Source organism: Streptopelia decaocto (genome assembly GCF_964273445.1).
Source record: "Streptopelia decaocto genome assembly, chromosome: 1".
NCBI classification, from domain to species: Eukaryota; Metazoa; Chordata; class Aves; order Columbiformes; family Columbidae; genus Streptopelia; species Streptopelia decaocto.
Genome location: NC_138663.1, coordinates 76,732,892 through 76,743,901, shown reverse-complemented (window position 1 = coordinate 76,743,901; position 11,010 = coordinate 76,732,892).

Genomic DNA, 11,010 nt, shown 5'->3' with positions numbered 1-11,010 from the left:
ATTGTGGTTATCTTTTGTTAGGAGTCTTATCAGAGGATCTTGTATCTTAACTTCATTGCGGTCACATGGCTGTAGAATAGCTTCCCTATCTATGCTTACACAACACCAGCCTATTGCTTTCTGTTACTTGGAGTCTATCCATCCTATAGTCTTACATCAACCATATAAATTCCTTAATAACTCTGTTGCCACAGTTCTTTATCTCTAAAAGAAGTCTGTGTTGTATTTTTTTTTTTCTGAAAATAATACTCAAGTTTATATTGTATATGCTTTGTTGGCACAGCCCATTAATACATAAACTTTGCTCTTGTTTTATCCTGTGAAAGGCAACAGAGGCTTTTAAACACATTCCTATGTGTCAAGAGGTACATTTGCCACTCTTTGGTCTAACAAAAAACAGTAGTACAGCCACTGAGAAGAACAACAGAATGCTTCAGAAAGTGTTGAGGATACCTTGCTTGACTCACATGAGGTAAGACCAATAAAGTTATTTTAATTGCTGTGAGGACCCAGTCCCCCTTGCACTTGCAGGTATATAGATACAGGCTACAAACCAGAAAGTCTGACTACCCTGCAAATGTCAGATGCAGCAAGCACATACTGACAAACAACAGGGACAGGAGGGATAGTAATGGAGTGGTTGTGCCAGGGGACTGGAACTCAGCATTGTCTGAATCACACTTAGCCTCAGTTATATGCTCTTACCTCTGTATTTGTACCATGGCTTCCCAAATAAATGTATGTGAAGGAGAAAGAGCTTGAGTTTTGCATATCCGGAACACTGAGATAAATGAGTAGCATCCTTTCCTTTATTATTAGTCTGCATAGCAACTGCCTGCAAGCTTAGTAAAACAACAGTGGTAATCAGCCACTACCCAAGCAAGAGATGGGCTTGTTCTGAGCTGAGACATAGCGTTAAATCAGCTGCTTTTTAGTAGTCAAAAGATAAAATGAGGCAGGGAACTGAAAGCAGGTGTGAACTGTGAAGTAGTGTTGAACATGGAGGTGTAGAGTGATAGAAATGTTTTAGATGTGCATTTTGCTAGTCCAGTAGTACTTACATGACTTTCAGAGCAGCTTAGAACTGTTTTTTAAGTCAGTGGCTTATATGATAAGTTGTTCACAGAGTTCCTGTTACCATTGTGTTCACTCATTTCATGAGAGCCTTGTGCGACAAAGAAATGTGGTTTTCCCCAGTTTACAGACATAAATCAGAACAATTAAGCCATAAATTCTCAGTGGAATGTACATGCTGAAGGCTCACTGATGTCAGTGTGACCAGGACCCCAAAATTATTTAAGAGTCAGATCCTTATATTGTGGCCCAGAATGACACAGTGCCATAATGTAATGGCCTTCCAACACGATGTCTTGTTTTGGGCATTTCTTTCTCTATGAAATGTCCTCCTCTAATGCACGTCTGTGAATCCAGCCTTATGTCAGTCAAAATTTTCAGAGCTTTTCAGAGGCTACTGTAGCCATGGTCTTCCTAAAATCCATTCCTATCACTGTGAGGTACTACATTTTTATAAACTGTTCATAATATAATATTGCCGTGTGAGTTATTACGTGCGAGCAAAGGAGTCGTGCAAATAATTAACTTAGATTGGGCTATTGGAGAGATCAGCCTCAGGAGCGGTGGATTTGCTCAGTGTCTGAAATGAATAATTTACTTGCAAACATAAGCAACAAAGCACTGTCTGGCCCAGGCAATGGCTATGCAAAGTAAGATTTCCAAGCAAATATTTTCTCTGTTATGCTCTCCTCTTAATAGCTCTTCAACATTATTTAGATGTGTTTACAGATTCAATATCTGAGGTAAGAAATCCTGAAAATTTGTCAAAATAGCCTGAATGTGGATTTGTACTAGCATGGATTTCTGTAAGAGAGTATTCATAATTCGTGCTCCATGAGATGTGCTAAATGAAAATACAAAGGGAAGAAAAAAGACATTTTGCTTGAGATACAGTTTTCTCTATGCTGCTAATTTTGTATTTCAGACAATAAGGCAGAAGTGCAATGATTTCCAAAATCTATATTCATTCAGCAGTTTCCACCAGTAGTAGATACTGGAATACTCTCCTGGCGTCAGTGGGAATCAGGAATGATTACCATGGCTAAGAATCACATCAAATTAATTTTCCTCCCACATATGACAATAGAGTAGTCCCTGATACTCAGACTGAAGATCAGTCTAGTAGAAAATCTGTTGACCTTTTCAATTTTGCCAAGTTTGTTTTTCCCATAGCAAATTGTTGTGCAGCAGAACGAAATAATTTTTTTAAATGACTTCTGTACTGGGCTGATTCTGAATGCTGCAGTTTTAGTTTTTTGGGGTTTTTTTTAAGATAAAAGTCTGAAGAAGAATAAACAGAAACTTCCCTTTCAACATGCTTCAAGGACATTCAAAGTCAGTATAGTAGTCCTCAAACAGACACAAAAGAAGTTAAGACCACAGTAACCTTAGATAAAGTGCCTATATTCTGCTGAATAGGATTTATGCTTAAGTGGTTTGTTGAATGGGGTTAATTTTCAACATGATAAATTTCAGTCTTAATGCTGGTCATGGGACAATCTGTTTTTTATTAAATCCTTATTATACTTACATAGGTGAATGAATGGAAATGCTTCTTTCAGCACTACACCCCTAAGTTTGCAGAACAGTCTTTCAAAGCAGAGAAACCTTTGTTTGCAGCCAGAGAAGTAAAATGATGCAGTCCTGGCTACTTTGGAAGATGCAGACGAGCTCTGTGAAACTGAGCTGCCAACTCAGATAACAATTCCTCCAAAGTCACACAAGAGATGTACCATGAATTCATACCTAGCCTGAGCCTTTTAACAATTCAAACAAAAATACAACAACAACAGCAACAACAACAACAAAAACCACAACAAAACACCAAAAAAACCCACACACAAAACCACTCAATCTAAAAGAGAGTCCCCTTTCATTTAGCAGAAAGGGAGAATAATCATTATGAGAAAATGAATAATGAGAGAAAGTCCCAGAATATTAGGCAAGTGAGGCTTCAGTCTCTTGATGATTACCACTTGTAGTTAAGGAGAAAATGCCACAAGTTATACCAAGACACTGACAAATCTCTATGCTAAATATTATACAAACACTCTGTTGACCACAGAAAACAAATAGCAGAGCAAATACGTATGTGTATATATCTGTGAAAGTGTGAGGTATATATCTACGAAAGTGTGAGTGCTTTGTACATGAGTGAATTATAGCTGTGGGCATGGCACTGTACTGTAGAAAAGACAGGGAAAACAGTGTATTAGTCTTGCATTTTACTTACTGATTTACAACCATATTAGACATCAACACAGAAGATCTTGGTGTTTCTCAGAAATTGTGTTTGCATGTGCCTGTGCATGTCTTTCTTGAAAGAACTAGTGGTTTTTTTTCAGTCTCTAATCCTAATTCCTGGCTAGAGATACAGAAGGGGAAACTGCTGTCTTAGAGAACCTTGGCTGTACATCCATCCTTTGTAAAGAGATCACTTCAGGTGTCTGGGCTGAGGTGACTTAAAAATGGGAACATTCCCAAATCTCTACTCACATAGGAAAATGGCATACTTAAATTGTAGCGTAGCTTTTATGCATTTAACAGTCTTATTCCTCAGAGTGCTTCTTGTCATTGGAGCATTTATTTTAAACTTTAAATAGGGCAGTAGCATTTTGATGCTTATCCAGGTTGCAGGATCCATCTTAGTGGCCAAGCTACCCCGGCATCCTTTTCCAAATCCAGCTCCCAAAGGATTAACATTAAACCTGCCCCTGGTGAGCTGATATCTGCAGGATGGCTAACTCTCACTCTTCCGGGTGAAGCAGCAGAATCTGTGATGCTCTGCAGAACTGGGAATGTCAGCTTCCCAGACCACCTGATATGAATTTCTTTTTTTTTGGTGTGTCATGGAGTTTGCAGACTCCATGCCTATTTGGGACAAAACATATAACAGAGGTGACTGTGAAAAGTCCGTTGTGTCACTCCCTGAAATTTAAAACGTTGCATATCCTTTTCTCCCTCCTGGCCATTTCACGGGGTCGCTGTACAGTCATATTCTAACTGGAAGGAAGAGTTCTCCACTCATGTGAGATTTTGAGCATCTTTTGGACTTGCACAAAGCAAGGGTGAAGGCCATTTCTTCACAGATGGAATGATCTATACCTGCCAAGTTCAGGCAGGCAATTACGTTTGGCCCTAGAGCATTTCTGAACAACTCCCTGATCTCCCCAAAACTCTGCAATGGTCCTAAATGACAAATGTGCTAGAAAATAAGCTATTCTTTCAAGCCATTCCCTCTGCAAACAGCTTTGTCCTTCAACAGCTTCCTGGTATGCTGCTCACAGTACTGGGTGACCCTCAGCTGACTGCTCAGGCAGTTGCACTTCTCATGATATTTGCACAGCAAAGCTAACAGCTCAGGAGAGTCCACACAGTAAAATAGGTAAATAGCAGCAAAAAGGAGCAGCTGGTGGGGTCTGATTCCGCAACAACTAATGTCGCGATTGAGACGGACAAACGACATAGACCAAGTTCTTCTGAGATGCAAATAGATTCACCATTTATTGCTACAAGTGCACTTTATATAATCTTTACCCATTCACATGTTTTTTTACTATTGGTTACAAGTTACATCAGTAACATCTCATTGGCTAATTTTGCTATCATCAATGTTACTCTCCCTTCTTTCTCACGAATACACCTTAATATCTTCAGATACTCCTTTACAGCCGTCCTCCTCACAGGTACATCCCTTCTTTCTCATGGGTACACCTTAATATCTTCAAGGCTGATCTCTGTTCCCATACCCTCTGTCAGGGAATCCACGGACCCACCGTAGTTTCATCACAAGAGACTGCAGGGCTGCAAGTTTCTCCTGAGCAAGGGGCCACTGATTGACCGTGGCCTTTCCGTTAACCATCTCAGTGCTAAAGTGGGCCGACAAACACCCTGCATCACAGTGACCCCTGCTAAAAATCCATAGCTATCCGTATTCCCCACTGCCCTAAGCAATCCCTTCCCCACAAGTTCAATGAGGCTGAGGTCACATAAGGTCTCATCGTAGCCCTTTGATTCTCAGGATTAGCAATCACTATCAGCTTGGCTGACATCAAACTGTTTGCAACTCCGCCTCGTCCCATCACCCCCAAAGTATTTGAAGCCAAGGGCCAGGAAGGAGGCCATTCTTGCTGTGAAATTATGGTAACATCTGCTCCTCTATCAAGCAGTCCAGCAAGCTTCACGTGGCTGGGAACAGAAGCATCCATTAGGAGTGTACAAACCATTTGTGGCTGTTTTTCTGACACTGTTTGAGACCAAAAAACAAGTGGCTTTCCAGTTGAACCAAATCCACTGTCCCCATGAACATCTTGCTCAGTCCTAGGAACATAACTCAAAAAAGGCACAAGCTGAGCTAAACACATTCCTTTTTCTATTGTCACAGGTGGGGTTGCCGTTGAAACCAGGACGCAAATTTGTCCTGTATAGTCCACATCAATAACTCCTGCGTGTACCATTAATCCTTGCAGAGTACTACTTGATCGTCCTATTAACAAAGCACTCAGTCCCCTGCCGATTGGTCCCCAAGCAACCAGGGGCACTTTATGCACCTCTCGAGTTGTTATAGTCAGTGTGTGGGTGGTGGAGACATCCATTCTGGCTGATCTGCTGTTTTTTCCTGATAGCCTGTCACAGAAGGCTGGCTGGGTACTGACCCTAGAAGTGGGCTGCCAGGGTTGCAAGGTGTTGTTGACTGAGGCATTTGTGTCTGCATGCGCCCCTTTGTGCTCTTCTTGGCGTTTCTCTGCTGAAGTGGCTGTCCATTAGAGTGAAACTTAGAACGGCACTGCTTAGCAAAATGTCCATGTTTTTTACATTTGAAGCAATTAGTGAGTCTGTACCCCAAACATTGCCAGTTTTGCTTGTACCTTTTAAAACCCGCCTGCTTTTATGTGGACAGGCGAATCTTACATGTCCATTCTGATCACATCCGTAGCACGTATATTCCTGCACTCTTGCTACTGCCATAGCTGTAGCGAGTGCAGTCATTTCGTGCTCCACTGAACCAACCTTGGCACAAGCAGTAATCATTGCTTCTAAAGCTGGATCCCCTGGCAAAGTTTCGATCACTTTCTGACAGTCTGCATTAGCATTATCACGAGCTAGCTGCTTTACCAACATTTCCCGAAGGTGCGCATCAAACACTTGACGTTCGACAGCAGCTTGTAATTTCTCAACAAAGGAAAGGAACGGCTTTTTAGGACCCTGCTTGATGGTGAGGTATCTTTGTTTCGGTTCCGCTAACTGCTCTGTTCTAATTATAGCCTCAAACGCTATGGCTTTCACTTGTTCAAGCACTAGAGGGGGCCATTGCGCTTGATGTTGTGGATTACTAAACTGTCCCAAGCCCATCAACACATCCGCACTACTACCAGAACGGGATCAGTCTCTGGATACTGCAGATTCACCACTGCCTGTGCCTCAGCTCTTTGTTGCCAAATATTTCAAAACAGCACATGTTGTACAGGTTGAAAAATAATCTGAGCCAAATGAACAATATTATAGGGTGTCATAGCTTTCATGGATAATAAACGTATCAACTGCATAACCGCAGGGGAATTAGGGCCGTATTGGGCACTGGCTTTTTGCAAATCTTGAATCACCTTCCAGGAATAGGGAACATGCTTGTGGGTCTCCCCTGCTGCAGAATTATGATATACTACAGGAAATGCCACAGGCCCAGCAGATTCAACAATTAACGGCTCAGCAACGGTAGACGAAACCAATCTATTTTCTGATAGATCCCAGTCCCCTATTTCCATAGCTTTAGCTTTCACGTGTTTCCGAAAATGCACAGGGTCCCGTGATCTAACTGTAACTGAAGCCAAAGGTAAATCCCAAGCTGTAGGAAAGTTTATGCCATGGATCTCCACCCCCACCCTCAGGAACTTTCTCTGTCACGGAGCGGGGAGGGAGTGGATCCAGGGGATTCGGATTCTTAGGAATTACATTCTTGGACTCGCTCTGGCTCACCATAGGATAATCTTCATCATCTGAATCTTTAGACAAGGGGAGATATGAAGATAAATGCTCACTTTTTTCTTCCGTGGTTGATAGCGGCGGGGCAGAAGGTTGAACACACTGCCCTGACTGATGCTTAGGGAGCCCCTCCCAAGCCCATATATAACTCAATGCTGCTTTTTCATGTCAGTCCTTCTTAGTTTTTACCTCATCTCGGGGCAACACATATGAATGCTCCTTGTCTATTCCTTTAAACTTTTCAGGAGAGTGCTGCGGACCCCCATCTTTATCCAAATCATCAGATAACACAGACTTAAGTGGTGCTGACAAATCGTTAGCAACAGGGGGGCTTGGGATAGTATGCAATCTTGCCTTTTCCTCTGAATCTAGTCCAGGAGAACCAGAAAGACCATCCCCCTCCGCTGCTTCTGCCTGATCCTGTTGCTCTTTTAACCCTTTCAAAGTCTCTAGCAACAAGCGCCACGTTGTTAACAGCTCGGTTGCTTCTTTGGACCCTCGCGTAGCGCTATCAGTTTATTTCCCAAGTCCGTCCATTGTGACACACCAAATGCTGTCACTGTATTAACCTCCAAACCTTGCATCTTGCCCCATAGTAACATCTTTTGTAAAGTCAATTCCGAAAGGCTAACACCCCGCTTCTTCAGAAGCAACTTCCATGTAGGTAATATAACACCCTCTTCTTTAGTGGGGTTCCCTCCCATGTTCCCGGTGGCTCAACTAACACTCCAGGTGCCGGTGTCTCTTCAGTGATGTGGATCTACGGCAGCACCCCCCACAGCTCTTTTAGCTACACCAGGCTCTGTCCCCATGGCTCAGCACTGGCTGTCACAGCTCTGCTGCTGTCCCCTTCTTCATGCAGGATCCTTCCTCATGCAGGATCACGTCGGCATGTTTGAATCACATCAAGGTCACCAGATGTCACGGTTGAGATGGACAAGCAACATGGACCAAGTTCTTCTGAGATCCAAATAGATTCACCATTTATTGCTACAAGTGCACTTTATATAATCTTTACCAGTTCATATGTCTTTTTACTATTGGTTACAAGTTACATCAGTAACATCTCATTGGCTAATTTTGCTATCACCAATGTTGCTCTTTAACTCCCCTCTTTCTCATTAATACACCTTAATATCTTCAGATGCTCCTTTACTCCCATTCTCCTCACGGGTACATCCCTTCTTTCTCATGGGTACACCTTAATAACTTCAAGGCTGATCTCTGTTCCCATACCCTCTGTCAAGGAATCCACAGATCCACCGTAGTTTCCCACAAACTAAGACCCTTATGATGTGGCATAAATATGACAACCATTGCAAAAAAGCAGTCAGCAACACTCCTAGGAGTTCATACGCTGTTCTGAAGCATGAATTCCTTTTACTTTCACAGGTATTCTGCTGTGGTAGGAAAATAAAATTGTTTAGCTCTTTGTTATGCCTTGTGACTGCTATTATCCTTTCATCAGTAAGTAACGGTTTTGAACAGGTAGTTTTCTCTAGAAGTAAATTATTCCTTTCATGGCAGCCTAAATGCTATGAAGACCTGGATATTTTTGATTAGTATTTTAACAGGTGTATACAAAATAGTTTGCAGTGCTGATACAAACTCATGCCTATCAGCCTGTGGCTTTAAGAGGCTTACAACTGTATACAATTATCCTTACTATGTTTGTGATTCAGGATTGAGGAAGTCTCTACCAGTTTGGGAGTATCCTCAGATAGGAATTTCTCAACAACCATTTATCCTAGAATGCAGGGGTTTAAGGTTGAGTTTGAAGCTCAAGTCTTCTACCAAGGTTAGAGTGCTTAATAATACATAATTATCTAGCCCACAGTATTAGGAAAGTAAGATCATGCTGATAAACAGTTATGATCCATCAAAACTAATTGTTGGAGGGGTGTACATCCCCACCAAGAGATTTTTCCAGAGCTCCCTTGGGTAAGCAATTTACCATGGGTGTTGAATGGATCAAAATCAGCTGTGTCTCAACTAGAGAAAGAAGGGTAGCTGAGCTGATAGACCCCCCACCTCCTCAAAGCAGGTCCTGATTTTATCAGCTACTAGGACCTGGATGTAAAGTTCCCATAAATTTTTTCCAGACACCTTTTACAGAGTCACAGAATGGTTGGGGTTGGAAGGGAACTCAGGAGATCATCTAGTTCAACCCATCTATTAAAGCAGTTTTACCTAGAGCATATTGCACAGGAATGTGTGCAGGTGGGTTTTAATGTCTCCAGAGAAGGAAACTCCACAACCTCTCTGGGCAGCCTGTTCCTGTGCTCTGGCACCCTCAGAGTAAAAAAGTTTCTCCTTGTATTCAGATAGAACTTTCTATATTTAAGTCTGTGACTGTTGCCCCTCATCCTATCCTTGGGCACCACTTTTACAACAAATTGGACTGGAGTTTGATCATACACTGAATGCCAAATGCTTTAAGGGTAACTAAAGACCCACAACATCTCAAGCAGTCATACATACCTGTACAGTCCTTCTGCATTTCTTAAGTCTTGTCCATCACAATCCAGCTCTCCCATCAGGTTTCAGAGCACATGACAGCTTGGCAGGTGGCCAGCAGAACTAAGATGCCTCATCAAGAAGCCTGTTTGACAAAGGCAAACAATTCAGACATATCACTTACACAGGTTTGCTTTATTGTTCTGATTTTCACTACCACTTTGGGATTTGTAATAAGGTTTACTAGATTCTGAAGCAGAATGTAGTAAGACTTCACCCTTATCTCTTTAGAAGAGTTAAAAACAAGTGCAGCTGACATCTTACTGTGCTTGTATAACATAAAATTAAACCACAGAAAATGGACGTTTCTACCTTAAAATTCCGGATTATTTTTTAATTAAGTAAAAATTTGAGTTTTTTTCCTGCAATATTTCTGGGGAGATTCATCTTCACACCCAAATAAAAAAGGTAATAAACAGTGAGGCCTTCCAGTGGGATCAAGAAGAAACCTATATCCCACAGAGATCAAAGGAACACCTTTAAAAGTTAGGTAACTGAAGACAGGAAACACGACAATGAAGTTTGAAAAGGGAAAAGAAAGAAAGGAACAGAAACCTGGGGTGAAGAGAAAAAAAAATCGAATGTTTTGCTGATTGTGTTGTGATTCTGTTTCCACGAGCTTCGTAAAACGAAGATTTGTTATGAACCAGTATTCAGTGGGAGGAATAAAACAGCCTTTTGCTTAAAGACAATACAGACACCGGAGAACTCAATACCATCAGTGCCACCTACTGCTCTGTTTCTAAAGTACAGCGTATGTGCATCACTAATTGCTACAAACCATCGTAGCTTCCTCCTGTAAAATAGAACTCGATGTGTGAGAGCATTTCTAACATCTGCATCTTATTTTTTTCTACAGCTAATGTAGGAAAACTGCAGTCATTTTTAGAACAAGCCACACCTAGACAGTTACCTCATTATGAACTCCCACACATTGAGAGTGTTTCTTCCCCTAACACACACTTTCTCACTTGCAGCCAGGGAGGCTGAAGTCGATTTTCCAACTAAAAACGTTGTCTGAAGTGGTTCTCTTGGAGGGACTCTGGTGTGATGACAACATCCATGACTCCCTGGGGTGATGTGCCGAGCTAGTTTCTGCAGAGAACTTTGCTGAAATAGAAGGAGTTGGATCAAAGCTTACAGAGAAGGCAACATCCTGGGAAGGTAACAGTTTCAAAAAAGAGTTTTAAGTAGGGCAGAATGCACAGCATTTGCCCTGGATTGCCATCTCCAGAGGACTATAGGAAATCTGGGAAAAACAATATACGCTTTGTACAATTTCTCTTCCAAGACCTTGCAGACTCAGCCTTCTTATTGTCCGGCAACCTTGCAAGCAAAACTATTTCAGTTCTGTGGGCTGAAAAAGAATCTGGTGGGATAACAAATGATTCTGGCAGAACTGAGATACGCTGAATAATGCATTACCAGACGGCATTTGTA